We start from the raw sequence: 16,728 nt of genomic DNA, 5'->3' as shown, positions 1-16,728 counted from the left end.
TCCTAAGTATATAATAATTAGTCTCCAGGCATGGGAGGGCATTAACAGTAAGTCTCCAGGCATGGGAGGGCATTAACAGTAAGTCTCCAGGCATGGGAGGGCATTAACATAAGTCTCGAGGCATGGGAGGGCATTAACAGTTAGTCTCCAGGCATGGGAGGGCATTAACAGTAAGTCTCCAGGCATGGGAGGGCATTAACAGTAAGTCTCGAGGCATGGGAGGGCATTAACAGTAAGTCTCCAGGCATGGGAGGGCATTAACAGTAAGTCTCCAGGCATGGGAGGGCATTAACAGTAAGTCTCCAGGCATGGGAGGGCATTAACAGTAAGTCTCCAGGCATGGGAGGGCATTAACAGTAAGTCTCCAGGCATGGGAGGGCATTAACAGTAAGTCTCCAGGCATGGGAGGGCATTAACAGTAAGTCTCCAGGCATGGGAGGGCATTAACAGTAAGTCTCCAGGCATGGGAGGGCATTAACAGTAAGTCTCGAGGCATGGGAGGGCATTAACAGTAAGTCTCGAGGCATGGGAGGGCATTAACAGTAAGTCTCCAGGCATGGGAGGGCATTAACAGTAAGTCTCCAGGCATGGGAGGGCATTAACAGTAAGTCTCCAGGCATGGGAGGGCATTAACAGTAAGTCTCCAGGCATGGGAGGGCATTAACAGTAAGTCTCCAGGCATGGGAGGGCATTAACAGTAAGTCTCCAGGCATGGGAGGGCATTAACAGTAAGTCTCGAGGCATGGGAGGGCATTAACAGTAAGTCTCCAGGCATGGGAGGGCATTAACAGTAAGTCTCCAGGCATGGGAGGGCATTAACAGTAAGTCTCCAGGCATGGGAGGGCATTAACAGTAAGTCTCCAGGCATGGGAGGGCATTAACAGTAAGTCTCCAGGCATGGGAGGGCATTAACGGTAAGTCTCGAGGCATGGGAGTAATTGTGGTGCCATAATCCCATATCAGTTTTAATCCAACTCCACTCTTAAGGTAACTTTGAATAATAAAGTGCCTAATAATAATAATAATAATAAAAAGGGGTGATAGAAGCAAATACTCATATGTATCTAGAGTCAACTACAAGTATTCTCTAAAAATTCTTTATTCCCGTCTCCGAGGCTATGGGTCCCCACCAGCGACATGAATGTTCAATATGAAACTGTTCCCATACAGAGCCGCCCTTCTGTGCTGTCTGCAGTATGTGTCTTTTCAAGCCAGCAGCTGCTGGAGGCACATTTTCTAGCAGTCGACGTTTTGTTGAAAACAACACTCTTTTTCCTGGCTTCAGCGATGGACATGTCAGCACTGTAAAGCAGCAAAGGGCACATGTGTTGATCAACAAGAGCTCCGAATAGCAATCACTCTCCACCTCGCGGCCACAATTCTCACTGAAAATATAAGTGTATTTGCTGCAAGGCAGATGCCTTTGAATATGCGTCACATGGCCTGCACTGTGGAAAATCAGGGGGTTGGTGCACAAGACACGACGAAGTCAACGACCTCAATGAAAGAGAGCCTCGCCATCTATTGTACTGTAACTGCCTTTCCTAGCCGACCGGATAGAATCGCCGACCGGGTAAAATAACACCACACCCATGGAAAAATGGCAGATAATTGTCACGGAACTATACTTGTGTATCCCACTTGGCATCACTCTCCCACCCTCACATACATCATCCACTCTGTCGGTTAAGCAGGAGCCGCTGACACACACACGGATAAAAAGACACATCACACAAGTACAGGGAAACAGATCACTGGCACCACTTTTTTCCTATAGGATCTGAGACCCTTGGTCCATGGTGAGAAAGGGCAAGGAGGTTTGTCAGGGATCTGGGTATCAAGCTCATCGCAGCGAGCTTTCTTTACTAGAAACTGAGTGTGGCGATCCAGAGGGAGAATACCACTGATTCCTCTTGGTGTCTCAGAGGAGTACAAAGAAATCTACGGCTTCTAAAAAACAAACTTCTGTTTTCTAACTCTTAATATTTTTTTTATTTTTATTTTTATAAAACAAAAACAGGACAAGGAAAGCATTTACAACATTAATACACCGAAGCACCAAAAGAAAAACCTTACACCAGCACTCACCACCCAACAACATGACACATATTGACACGCAAGCAACACAGTACAGATGACACACAAAAAGCTGAACATACGTGAACAATAAAAACACAGTGGACAATTTACATAGCGCAAAACGTAAATGAGAACCCATGAAACAAGCAAAATATATTAGAAAACACAATAATAAACTGCACAACCCAGACGAGGCGCGCCAAGTTACATACATTAAAAACCACACAATGGCGAAAATAAACATTCATAAGCAAAGGTACAAAGTAAAAAATTTAAATGCACACCGACCCCACGGAACACCCGGCACACACAGTATAGAAACATGTGATCGTTCGAATGGAACACACAGGAACCGTGAAACAAATGGCAACCACAACACAGACATACATGAAAAAAATACCGGAACATGCAGGACCCGGCAAAAAAAAAAAAAAAAAAAAAAAAAAAAAAACACACCAGAAGCACATACACCCAGAACACCATTAGAAACACAACACAGAAGATAACAGGCTAACACACATGGAAAACACATTACAGTATGAACAAAACACAAAACAATGTACACTTAGGTCTAAACTAGGCAAACAAAACAACCACATTGCAGACAATACAATAAGTTATAATCGCTCCGGGAGCATAGAATGCAAGCACAAAACTAAGCATATTTATCGGGAAACTCCCTCTTCGGAAACCGCAAGCAGTATGCCTCCCAAACGAGCTTGACATCATCAGACACCGGTCTACCAGGCGACGCACAAGGCTGAGGCATCAGCTCCGGAACCCATAAACAAAACATTTCACCCTCGGCACCCAAATAGTATAGGGGCACCATAGCGCCGGATACACCCGGCAATCCACAGTAAGTTCCAAAGTCTGCGACGCATCGAGCGGGACTCCATTGGCCGATACCACAGGCAGGGGTGCAGCACGAGGGGTACGGGCACCAGGGGACGGACAGGGTAGCCACAGAGGTCCATACTGACAGTCACACGGTTCTTCACTCCAGCGGGAACCACAGGGAATGCACATTTGCCAGGGCCCTTACCACCGGGCACAGGATCAGAGGCCTCCCGGCACACAGTTTTCGTGAGGACCACCACGAGGTCACCCTCACCAGGGGCAACCTCCCAAGGAGGGGAGGCACCAGCAGCAGGCGCTGTAGGCGTCACAGGAGGCCGCACAGGCCCCTCCATCACATCATCCTCCACAACTTCACACTCTGCAGCCCACCCACGAGGGGGCAACACACTCCTAGCCCTCCGGAAACACTTGGACAGAGGCCTCTGATCATCCGAACTGTCAGCCCCAGCAGGAGGCATCCCAGTAGAGCCGACGGCCGGCCGCAAGTCACCAGGCAACACACGATCCGGAAAAACATCAGCCTCATCCACAGGGGAACAGTCCCACACCCTTCAGGCGACTCATGAGCTGGAGACGGAGCCAGCGGAGGCGAAGGAGCCGGCGAGACTGGCGGAGGCGAAGAAGCCGGTGGAGGCGAGGAAGCCGACGGCGGGGGCGGGTCCGCACCCCCCACCATCCCGACACCCACACCACCAACTGCACTAACTGGAGCGGCACCCATCACCGCGGCCGTCCTCTCACAAGGGGTATCATCCACAACCGAGACATCCTCACGCTCGGGCAAGGGAGGAAAATCCGCTTCAAAAAACACATTTACCCGATCATACATTCGAGTGTCGCAGGCAGCAGCCAAATGTCCAACGTGGCCACATTTAAAGCATGTCCGCGTCTGCCCACGGTAGGAGAAGCAGACCGTAAAGCCTGCAAGTGTGAGAGAAGAAGGCACATTCCCATGAAGAACCATCTTAGCTGTTCTGTAACCATCACAGAGTCCCTTGACGTCCCCGGTTGTGTATTTACAGACACGAATAGAGTCCACACGCCCATACCTGGAAAGAGCCCGACAGAGAAGATCCTCAGACATTTCAAATGGCGCATTCTTAATAAACACGTATGTGTACTCCACACTCAAATTCGTCACAGTCACAGAGCCAAGACCATTGCTCAGCCCCACCACCTTGTCCTCATACTGGTCGAGAAACCTCCAGAACAAGCCACTCTCGGCGAACTTCACAACTACTCTGTCGTCACGAACAACCTGTAGACCGACGAGATCTTCCACTTTCACACCCATAACTGCAAACAGAGTGTTGCTGACGACACCAATATCCACCAGACAGGTAAAATGCAGCCCAACCGAGTCCTTCCTCCTTAGTGGCAGCACGTAAGTCCCCATACTTGACTGAAAAACAGTCACCCCGCAGTGGCAAACAACCACCAGTCAGGGCAACCAACAATCACCCAATGTAAACACCAGCAGGGAGACCAGGGGAACGTCCGACCCGGCTGGTGGTTGCCACCACACTCCCTCATCCACTGTCAGTTAAGCAGGAGCCGCTGACACACACACGGATAAAAAGACACATCACACAAGTACAGGGAAACAGATCACTGACACAACTTTTTCCTATAGGATCTGAGACCCTTGGTCTATGGGGAGAAAGGGCAAGGAGGTTTGTCAGGGATCTGGGTTTCAAGCTCATCAAAACAATAAGAGGCCCTAGAGCAGCGAGCTTTCTTTACTAGAAACTGAGTGTGGCGATCCAGAGGGAGAATACCACTGATTCCTCTTGGTGTCTCAGAGGAGTTCAAAGAAATCTACGGCTTCTAAAAAACAAACTTCTGTTTTCTAACTCTTAATATTCACATTTAGTAACCAATCAGTTACGTAACTTTGAATAATATAGTTCATAATAATAATAATAAAAAGGGGTGACAGTATTAAATACTCATACGTAATAGGAGTCAAACGACAAGTTTTCTCTGAATGGTCTTTATTCCCCCTCTCCGAGGCTACGGGTCTCCACCAGTGATCATCACTAGTGGTACAGTAGTCAAGGTAGCGGTGGTGTTAGTGGGGACGCTCCCGGCGGCCTGAGTCCTCTGAGTGGTCACTTATTGTGATAACTGTGCTTGGGGACCAGTCAAGTTTGGCTCATTTATATAAATAAACACACACACACACACACACACACAAACACACACACACACACACACACACACACACACACACATAGTTCCAATCTACAAAAGTGGCAGCAGGGAAGACCCCCTCAATTATAGACCTGTATCATTGACAAGTGTAATAGTGAAAGTATTGGAAAAACTAATCAAAACTAAATGGGTAGAACACCTAGAGAGAAATGATATAATATCAGACAGACAGTATGGTTTTCGATCTGGATGATCCTGTGTATCGAATTTACTCAGTTTCTATGATCGAGCCACAGAGATATTACAGGAAAGAGATGGTTGGGTTGACTGCATCTATCTGGACCTAAAAAAGGCTTTCGACAGAGTTCCACATAAGAGGTTGTTCTGGAAACTGGAAAATATTGGAGGGGTGACAGGTAAGCTTCTATCATGGATGAAAAATTTTCTGACTGATAGAAAAATGAGGGCAGTAATCAGAGGCAATGTATCAGAATGGAGAAATGTCACAAGTGGAGTACCACAGGGTTCAGTTCTTGCACCAGTGATGTTTATTGTGTACATAAATGATCTACCAGTTGGTATACAGAATTATATGAACATGTTTGCTGATGATGCTAAGATAATAGGAAGGATAAGAAATTTAGATGACTGTCATGCCCTTCAAGAAGACCTGGACAAAATAAGTATATGGAGCACCACTTGGCAAATGGAATTTAATGTTAATAAATGTCATGTTATGGAATGTGGAATAGGAGAACATAGACCCCACACAACCTATATATTATGTGAGAAATCTTTAAAGAATTCTGATAAAGAAAGAGATCTAGGAGTGGTTCTAGATAGAAAACTATCACCTGAGGACCACATAAAGAATATTGTGCAAGGAGCCTATGCTATGCTTTCTAACTTCAGAATTGCATTTAAATACATGGATGGCGATATACTAAAGAAATTGTTCATGACTTTTGTTAGGCCAAAGCTAGAATATGCAGCTGTTGTGTGGTGCCCATATCTTAAGAAGCACATCAACAAACTGGAAAAGGTGCAAAGACATGCTACTAAGTGGCTCCCAGAACTGAAGGGCAAGAGCTACGAGGAGAGGTTAGAAGCATTAAATATGCCAAAACTAGAAGACAGAAGAAAAAGAGGTGATATGATCACTACATACAAAATAGTTACAGGAATTGATAAAATCGACAGGGAAGACTTCCTGAGACCTGGAATTTCAAGAACAAGAGGTCATAGATTTAAACTAGCTAAACACAGATGCCGAAGAAATATAAGAAAATTCACCTTCGCAAATAGAGTGGTAGACGGTTGGAACAAGTTAAGTGAGAAGGTGGTGGAGGCCAAGACCGTCAGTAGTTTCAAAGCGTTATATGACAAAGAGTGCTGGGAAGACGGGACACCACGAGCGTAGCTCTCATCCTGTAACTACACTTAGGTAATTACACTTAGGTAATTACACATCTCCCCCCCCTCTCTCCCTCACCCCATCTCTCCCTCTTCATTTCTCTCCCTCTCCTCTCTCTCTCTCTCTCTCTCTCCCTCCCTCCTCTCTCTCCATCTCCTCCTCCCCCTCCCTCTCTACTTTCTTCTCACTTCAGTAAGAGGGTCGGATCGCCCCCATCCATCCATCACACACACACACACACAAACACACACACACACACACGCGGACACACAAACACACTCACGCAGACACACAAACACACACACACCCTTGTGTTTGTCTCTCTCTCATCCCTCTCTCTCACCCCTCTCTCTCACCTCACTCTCTCACCCCACTCTCTCACCCCTCTCTCTCACCCCACTCTCACCCCTCTCTCTCACCCCACTCTTACCCCTCCCTCCCACAAACTCTCTCTCTCTCTCTCTCTCTCTCTCTCTCTCTCTCTCTCTCTCTCTCTCTCTCTCTCTCTCTCTCTCTCTCTCTCTCTCTCTCTCTCTCTCTCTCTCTCTCTCTCTCTCCCATCCTGCTCTGCCCACCTGACAAATCCTATCACGGCACAACTATAGGAATAGGGGCAAGCATGACAGCCAGAGGTACCAGGGGAACAGGGAAAAGTCAAGGTGACGAAATGAAGAAAAGGTTTGCCCAGTTTCTGGAGGACATCAAGAGTGAGATGCACGAAATGATGTAAGAAATGAAGAACGAAATAAGCAACCTGAAAAGAAAGCTGACAGCAGCAAAGTTGGAGATTAGAGCCCTCAAAGAGAATGGTATCGATGCTGAGACTCAGATAACCACCCAGGGAGAAGGTGGTAATAGTATTTTGGAAGAGAATGCCACAATAAAAGCAACATTTGCAGAAATGCTAAACAAAAATAACTCTGAAGTAATGTCTGCAGTGATGGAGGTGGCTATGAAAGCAGCCACCTCACAGGAAGTGGCACGCTCCACTAGCCAGCTGCTGGAAAGGAAAAAATCAGTGGTTGCTGTGGGTATTAAAGAGCAGGAAGGCTCTAATAGGACAGAGTGGAATGATAAGGACAAAGCGGCAGTGAATGAAATACTGAAGGCACTCGACATGGAAGGGCTGAGCATAGCATTGAGAAGGTTTTCAGGCTAGGCTGGTACAACAATGACCGAGACCGAGTGATAAATATAGTGTTTGCAAACGAGAACACAAAGGAGAAGATTCTATCAAGAAAAAGCTTCCTGAAAAATGTGGGAGAATTCAAAAAAGTATTCCTCCAGAGAGACATGACGAGGGAGGAGAGAGCCATGGTGGCAGAAGCAAGGAAGAGGCGCAGGACAAGAGGGGAAAACCAGGAAGTCACAACTCCCAACATAACACCCCAGAGGCGAGGGGGGAACCCACAACCAGCTACCTAGTAACACCAGCGGGGAGGGAGGACAACCCCGCCACCCTCCTCTGCATAGAAAACCCCACTACCCCCAAACCCTCCCTGGCCCCACTTAAATGTTCAGCCAAATCTCCCTCCCCCCACACCCAATCCCCACCCTTCTACCCTTCCCCTCCTCCCGCTAAGTCCCCCCCCCCTTTCCTTCCTGTCCTCCCTCCCCTTTCACCCCATACCCTCCCTGTCCCTCCCCCTTCACTGGATCCCCCGCCCCTCATCCCAGTATCCTCTGAGACCCTGTTATCCCGCTCACAGATCCTCACACCCATGGAACAGCTTCCCCCACCAACAGAACACTCACCAAGGAGGCGATTTGAGAAGGGACAGAAGAAAGTGAGCCTCAAGGCAATGTACACTAACATAGAAGGAATTACAAATAAAGCAAATGAGCTTGGAGAATGGGTACTAGAGGAAAACCCAGACATAATAGACCTCACAGAAACAAAGCTCACGAAAACGATAACAAATGCAATGTTCCCACAGGACTATTATGTTATGAGGAAAGAGAGGGAAGGAAGAGGTGGGGGTGGTGTAGCTCTGCTGGTAAGAAATGGCTGGGATTTTGAGGAGATGGATATTCAGGGCTATGATGGTTTCAGTGACTACATAGCAGGTACCATAACAACTGGAGGGCAAAAAATTATAGTCGTAGTCACCACCAAATGACAGAAGACCCAGACAGGAATATGATAGAAACAACATGGCCACCATTAACCTAATAGAGAGAGCAGCTTCTGTTGCTAGCAGGAATGGATCTGGACTACTAATTATGGGAGACTTCAACCATGGGAAGATAGATTGGGAGAACAGAGACCCGCATGGAGGACCAGAAACATGGAGAGCTAAGCTGCTGGACGTGGCAACAAGAAACTTTCTAAGCCAGCACATTAAGGAACCAACAAGAATGAGAGGAGAAAATGAACCAGCAATGCTTGATTTGATATTTACCCTAAATGATGGAAAGATGGAAGCACCCTTGGGAATGAGTGATCACAGTGTATTGAACTTTGAGTACCTGATAGAGCTAGGGATTATCTGCCCCCAAGAAGGACTAGGAAACAAAAGGCTGGCATACCGAAAGGGGAATTATGAAGAGATGAGAAGTTTCCAAAGGGAAATACCTCAGGACACAGACCTCAGAGATAAGTCTGTACAAGATATGATGGACTGTTACCAAAAGTGTCAGGAGGCAGTAAACAGGTTCATCCCGGCCCAAAGGGAAAAATCCGAGAAGCAACAGAAGAATCCATGGTATAATAGGGCATGTATGGAAGCATAGAAACTGAACAAAAGGGCATGCAGGAACTTCCAGAATAACAGAACACCAGAAAGAAGAGAGAGATACCAGAGAACCAGGAATGAGTATGTCAGGGTGAGAAGAGAAGCAGAGAAAAGTTATGAAAATGATACAGCAAACAAAGCCAAGACCGAACCAAAGCTACTCCACAGTCACATCAGAAGGAAAACAGTGAAAGAACAGGTATTGAAATTTAAAACAGGAGAGGAAAGGTATACAGAAAATGACAAAGAGGTGTGTGAAGAACTCAACAAGAGGTTCCAGGAGGTCTTCACAATAGAACAAGGTGAGCTCACTGTGCTAGGAGAAAGGGAGGTAAACCAGGCGGCCTTGGAAAAGTTCAAAATTACGAGAGAGGAGGTCAAGAGACACCTGCTGGATTTGGATGTTAGAAAGGCTGTTGGTCCAGACAGGATCTCACCATGGGTACTGAAAGAGTGTGCAGAGGCACTTTGCTTGCCACTCAACATAGTGTATAGTAAGTCACTGGAGACGGGAGACCTACCAGAAATATGGAAGACGGCAAATGTGGTCCCATAATACAAAAAGGGCGACAGGCAAGAGGCACTGAACTACAGGCCAGTGTCCTTGACTTTTATACCATCTTGAGGTTATCTTGAGATGATTTCGGGGCTTTTTTAGTGTCCCCGCGGCCCGGTCCTCGACCAGGCCTCCACCCCCAGGAAGCAGCCCGTGACAGCTGACTAACACCCAGGTACCTATTTTACTGCTAGGTAACAGGGGCATAGGGTGAAAGAAACTCTGCCCATTGTTTCTCGCCGGCGCCTGGGATCGAACCCAAGACCACAGGATCACAAGTCCCGCGTGCTGTCCGCTCGGCCGACCGGCTCCCATCACCATGCAAGGTGATGGAGAAGATCGTGAGAAAAAAACTGGTAACACATCTGGAGAGAAGGGACTTCGTGACAAATCGCCAACATGGATTCAGGGAGGGTAAATCTTGCCTGACTGGCTTAATAGAATTCTACGACCAGGTGACAAAGATTAAGCAAGAAAGAGAAGGCTGGGCGGACTGCATTTTCTTGGATTGTCGGAGAGCCTTTGACACAGTACCTCATAAGAGGCTGGTACATAAGCTGGAGAGACAGGCATGTATAGCTGGGAAGGTGCTCCAGTGGATAAGGGAGTACCTGAGCAATAGGAAGCAGAGAGTTACGGTGAGGGGTAAGACCTCAGATTGGCGTGAAGTCAACAGTGGAGTCCCACAGGGCTCTGTACTCGGTTTTATCTTGTTTCTGATATATGTAAATGATCTCCCGGAGGGTATAGATTAATTTCTCTCAATGTTTGCGGACGATGCCAAAATTATGAGAAGGATTAAGACTGAGGAGGACTGCATGAGGCTTCAAGAAGACCTGGACAAGCTGCAGGAATGGTCAAACAAATGGTTGTTAGAGTTTAACCCAAGAAATTGTAATGTAATGAAGATAGGTGTAGGGAGCAGGAGGCCAGATACAAGGTACCATCTGGAATATGAAATATTTCAAGAGTCAGAAAAAGAAAAAGACTTGGTGGTTGATTTCACGCCAGACCTGTCTCCTGCAGCCCATATCAAGAGGATAATATCAGCGGCATATGCCAGTTTGGCCAACATAAGAATGGCATTCAGAAACTTGTGTAAGGAATCATTCAGAACTATGTATACCTGTTACGGCCCTCTCGGGTCGCAACCGGGTTCTTTCTCTGATGTTGTTAGAGGTAGGGTATCCGGCCCCAAGCTAGTAGTGGCTTTCAAGGGATGTGATCCGTAACGCAAGTAAAATAAACGGGGAAGGGAGACAAAGGCAAAAACTTAATAATATAATTGTCACCATCACCATAAATACTATATAAAAGATTACACGGGGGGGGGGGGGGGGGGGGTATAAACACTAGAATGTACAACGTAGTCTTCTTCTGAAGATGCGGAGTGTTCCACTGCTCGTCTATGCTAAAGTCTTGGTACTCTTGTGGCCTCACGACGAATCCTTCGATTCTCTTGAGTCTACCCTGGCCACAGGCCAGCCAAATCGTAGTTCCACTGGGGGCACCGTCGTGGAGGCCGTCAACCACAAGTCCAGCAGGTAGCTGGCAGGTTCCAATCAGCGACGCTGGTTAGGCCACTCCACGACCGATACTAGGGTAGCGAGCCCTAGTCAGGAGCCTCGTGTGATCCCACAGACCACTCTCCTCGCCACAACACCCCAGTGGTTAAGCGTCTCCACCAGTCAGCCCCGGGTACGACAATCCCTCAGCTGCCACGTCACGGACAGGCTAACACCACAGTGTTCATCCGGGGGGTGACTCACAGCTGCTGCAGCAAATACTTGGAGACAAGACGGCTGCCTTGGGTAGACTGATCCAACTTCCATTACAGCAGTCCCAGGTCGACTCTGTAATCAGACACGTCATCAGTAACAGGGACACTCTAGGGCACCTCACTTACAGGCTTAGACACAAACGCCCGACGTATCCACTCCATAGATGGCATTGCTGTCTAAGCTCCACCTCACCAGAGGTCAGCAGCGGCTGTGTTATGAGCTGATCAGGACGGGAAACTAGCCCTTGTGGCCAGTATATCTCGTCCTCACTAGGTGGCGTCGTCCATTTGGAGGGGGTTTCGGGAGCTGACCCACAGATGGCGCGGTCGTCACTGCTCCGTGCTCGGACGCTGGGCTCGGGTCTGTAACAATACCACATATGTTAGGCCAATCCTGGAGTATGCAGCCTCAACATGGTGTCCATATGTAGTCAAGGATAAGACTAAACTGGAAAAGGTTCAAAGGTTTGCCACCAGACTAGTACCCGAGCTGAGAGGTATGAGCTACGAGGAGAGACTACGGGAATTAAACCTCACTTCGCTGGAAGACAGAAGAGTTAGGGGGGACATGATCACCACGTTCAAGATTCTCAAAGGAATTGACAGGGGGTAGATAAAGACAGTCTATTTAACACAAGGGGCACATGCACTAGGGGACACAGGTGGAAACTGAGTGCCCAAATGAGCCACAGAGATATTAGAAAGAACTTTTTTAGTGTCAGAGTGGTGGACAAATGGAATGCATTAGGCAGTGATGTGGTGGAGGCTGACTCCATACACAGTTTCAAGTGTAGATATGATAGAGCCCAATAGGCTCAGGAACCTGTACACCTGTTGATTGACAGTTGAGAGGCGGGACCAAAGAGCCAGAGCTCAACCCCCCCGCAAGCACAACTAGGTGAGTAGACAAATAATAGTAAAGTAAATTACTTTAAATTACTACTCATCAGCATCCTGTCCGGAAGCGGATAAGCTCCAAGAAATCCAAATCCCAACGACAACTGCCGCACTTATTGTGCTAACTTATGTACATCTTGTAACCTTTAAATATCTTTAAATAACACAAAGGGAAGGAGGTTATCTTGAGATGATTTCGGAGCTTAGTGTCCCTGCGGCCCGGTCCTCGACCAGGGTGAAAGTAACTTTTTGCACATTTGTCTCCGCCTCCACCGGGGATCGAACCCGTAACCGCAGGACTACGAATCCGAAGCGCTGTCCACCCAGCTGTCAGGCGCCTCTGGCGCCTCTGGGCGGTAGAAGAAAAGACAGGGTGGTAGTAGACAGGTGAAAGAAGAAAAGACAGGGTGGTAGTAGACAGGTGATAGAAGAAAAGACAGGGTGGTAGTAGACAGGTGATAGAAGAAAAGACAGGGTGGTAGTAGACAGGTGATAGAAGAAAAGCACACAGAACCTGTATTGGAGGGGACCAAAACATAGCCTCTAATGCGTGATGTGCGGTGTCCTCCGAAGGTAAGAGTCCCCTTCTTCCTGCCAGAGGTGGTACTCCCTCCCTATGATCATATTATTATTATTATTATTATTATTATTATTATTATTATTATTATTATTATTATTATTATTATTATTATTATTATAATAGTTGAATTGTGTGTGGTAGTCCTCGAGGGACTTACAGTCCTCCCCCGGGAGGCCCTGCACCATCCTCAGCGAGGCTACCAGCATGCTGCAGGAGTACCAGGGGAGCCGGTCGGCCGAGCGGACAGCACGCTGGACTTATGATTCTGTTGTACTGGGTTCGATCCCGGGCGCCGGCGAGAAACAATGGGCAGAGTTTCTTTCACCCTATGCCCCTGTTACCTAGCAGTAAAATAGGTACCTGGGTGTTAGTCAGCTGTCACGGGCTGCTTCCTGGGGGTGGAGGCCTGGTCGAGGACCGGGCCGCGGGGACACTAAAAAGACCCGAAATCATCTCAAGATAACTTCAAGAAGGGGCGGCCCGTCAGGTTCACGTCTTCGTCCTCGTGAGTGCCTCTGGCACCTTACAACCAACTGCTCCGGGTGGATGGGACTTTTTTCTTAAGTATTAACACATTTAGATACATCTGCATTTGTGCAGCTGCCCTAGATTATATGAAGGGGAGTACAGTGTGTCACAAAACCAGCTATGTGACGCTAAAACTCCCCATCACCCAGGATGATTAGTCATATAGAGACATGTGATGAGTAGTCTGCACTGGCAGACTCTGAGTGCATTATGAGGATATCATCATGAACACAAGAGTGAATACTGTAGCGACTCGACACCTGGGAAGGCAGCTCACCCAGGGCAAGGAAAACCCAGACTTCAAACCGCTGCTGTCTCGCCATACCCACTTTTGAAACTGGGTTCATCCTCGAGGAAATATCCGGAGTTGGAGCCCCTAAGACTGTTCGTTGTTGACTTCAACCTCGTTCAGGCAGCTCCTGGAACGGTGCTGGAACAAAGCTTATTAGCGTTTGCCTTGCCATTGGACAATTTCAGCATGATGGAGAGATGGGACCTGCTGGATGGGTAACAGCTTCTCCTCCATATCGACCTACCCAGGCCTTGTGCCCTGGAGAGGTCACTCCAGCCTCGACAACCTGAGCGCAACTCCATGGTCTTCCGAGACGGTAGGATGCCTATCAGACTGTGACAGGGTGCTGGTTGTTCATCATTCTCCTCACTATAGACTGTGGCATATATACATATATATATGTATATATATATATATATATATATATATATATATATATATATATATATATATATATATATATATATATATATATATATATATTAATATATATATATATATATATATATATATATATACAGTGGTACCTCGGAATGCGAGTGTCCCTGTATGCGAGTTTTTCGGAAGACGAGCAGGATTTCCTCGGAAAATATGTCTCAGAAGTCGAGGGTTACCTCGGAACGCGAGTTTGTTGATACGTGTACAGGCCGACTGGCGCGTGGTGGCATGGCGATCGCGCCTCAGTTTACCAGTGTCTCGTGTCCAGTGACTATCCCACCTGAATTCTTCACAAGGATTTACAGTTTTTTATCGTTTTTTTGGCCATTTGAGCATAAAAGTTGTCATTATATATCTTGCCATGGGTCTCAAGAAAGCCATTGGTAAGGTTCAATCTAAGAAAATAGCTGTGAGTAGAGGGAGTAGAGGATCTCCCTTCTTGATTAAGAAAATGTGTGAAGTATGGGAAGAACTGCAAAGTTTTGTTGAAAAAACTCACCCAGATAAAGCTGTAGCAGGCCGTTGCATTGACCTTTTAAATGATAATGTGATGTCTTACTACAGACAAGTGTTAAAATGTAGGGAAAAACAAGTGTCATTAGAAAAATTCTTAGTAAAACAAGCAAGTCCTAGTGGTATGCAGGCAAAATGTGCCAGAGTGTGCATACCAGTGAAGTCCTCACTGCCTGATGTGATAATGGAAGGGGACTCCCCTTCCAAACAGTAACTCCTCTCTTCCTCCCACCTCACCATCTTCCATACGCCTACAGCATTCAACAGCAAGGTAAGTAATAACTTGAATATAGTTTAGTAGGTTTATTTAGATGAATTAGGCATAAAAATTTAGTTTGATGTGGGGTTTTTGGGGTAGTCAGGAACGGATTAATTCATTTCCCTTTATTTCTTATGGGGAAATTAGCTTCGGAATGCGAGTTTTCGGAATACGAGGCGTCTCCAGGAACCAATTAAACTCTTAAACTGAGGTATGCCTGTATATATATATATATATATATATATATATATATATATATATATATATATATATATATATATATATATATATATATATATATATATATATATAGAAGAAGGAAACACTATTGGCGCAATACGAGTCATCACCAGTGAGGACTCAATTGCCGACAGAGATGCCGCAACAGCTCAAGCCCTAAGGGAGAAACACCCACCCAGGGCTCCGCGTGAGGACGACATTGTACAAGTGGGGGCTACCGGAGCAGAACCTCTCTGAGTGGCGGAATCTGTGGTCCATAAAGCAGCCATGCCCTTCCCTACAGGATCAGCAGGTGGGTTCACAGGACTAAAACCCAACCACCTCAAGCAAATGCTCAACCCTGCCCTGGGTGACATTGCAAAGAACCTCTTGGTGGAACTAACCAGATTCACCAACACATGTCTAGCTGGCAACATACCAGCGACCATAAGACCTATCTTTTTTGGAGCATCTCTCTGTGCTCTAAAGAAAAAGAATGGAGGGATCAGGCCAATAGCTGTGGGCAATTCTCTCCGGCGTCTCGTCGCAAAGGCAGCTGCAAGAACAGTTAGTGATGCAGCGGCCAACATGCTGAAGCCAAAACAGCTCGGGTTTGGCATTCCACAAGGGTGTGAGGCGGCAGCCCATGCAGCTCGAGCCTTCATCGCCAACATCACAGACGAAAAGGCCCTTATCAAGCTAGATTTAAAAAATGCCTTCAATTTGGTGCGGAGGGATGCTGTACTCCGTGCGGTTCATAGTCATTTCTCTTCCCTCTACTCTTTTGTACATTCATGCTACAGTATGGATCTTAAGCTACTTTTTGGCGTACATGAAATTGACTCGCGAGAAGGCGTCCAACAGGGTGACCCCCTTGCTCCTCTCCTTTTCTGCTTAGTCATCAAACAAGTCACAGAGGTCCTGTCCAGCGAGCTTAACATCTGGTTCTTGGATGATGGTACCCTAGCTGGTTCCCAAGACTCCCTCCTGGAGGACATCAGAAAAATCCATCAGCAAGGTGCAGTTTTAGGCCTCACCCTGAACCCTTCTAAATGTGAAATAATATGTTCCAACTAGGGCATCGTAGAGAGAATTGAGGGTCTTCTGCCAAATATCCATAAAACTAAACCTGAAGACAGCACACTCCTAGGAGCTCCCCTGGGGTTGAAAGCCATCGATGAGGTCCTTGATAAGAAAATCGCCGACCTTAAGAGGATGGATGGGAGGATTGAGGATATTGATGCTCATGATGCACTCTACCTCATCACCAGATGTCTGTCCCTCCCCAGATTAACCTACTTTCTGAGGTGTTCACCATCTTACAGTAGCCAAAAACTAAGTGAGTATGACCGGTTACTGAAATCAATGCTAGAAAAAGCCCTTAACCTCTCTCTCGATGACCTACAGTGGAAACAAGCCTCTC

The sequence above is a fragment of the Procambarus clarkii genome, chromosome 24, assembly GCF_040958095.1.
Source record: "Procambarus clarkii isolate CNS0578487 chromosome 24, FALCON_Pclarkii_2.0, whole genome shotgun sequence".
Taxonomy (NCBI): Eukaryota; Metazoa; Arthropoda; class Malacostraca; order Decapoda; family Cambaridae; genus Procambarus; species Procambarus clarkii.
This window is presented reverse-complemented; position numbering follows the sequence as displayed.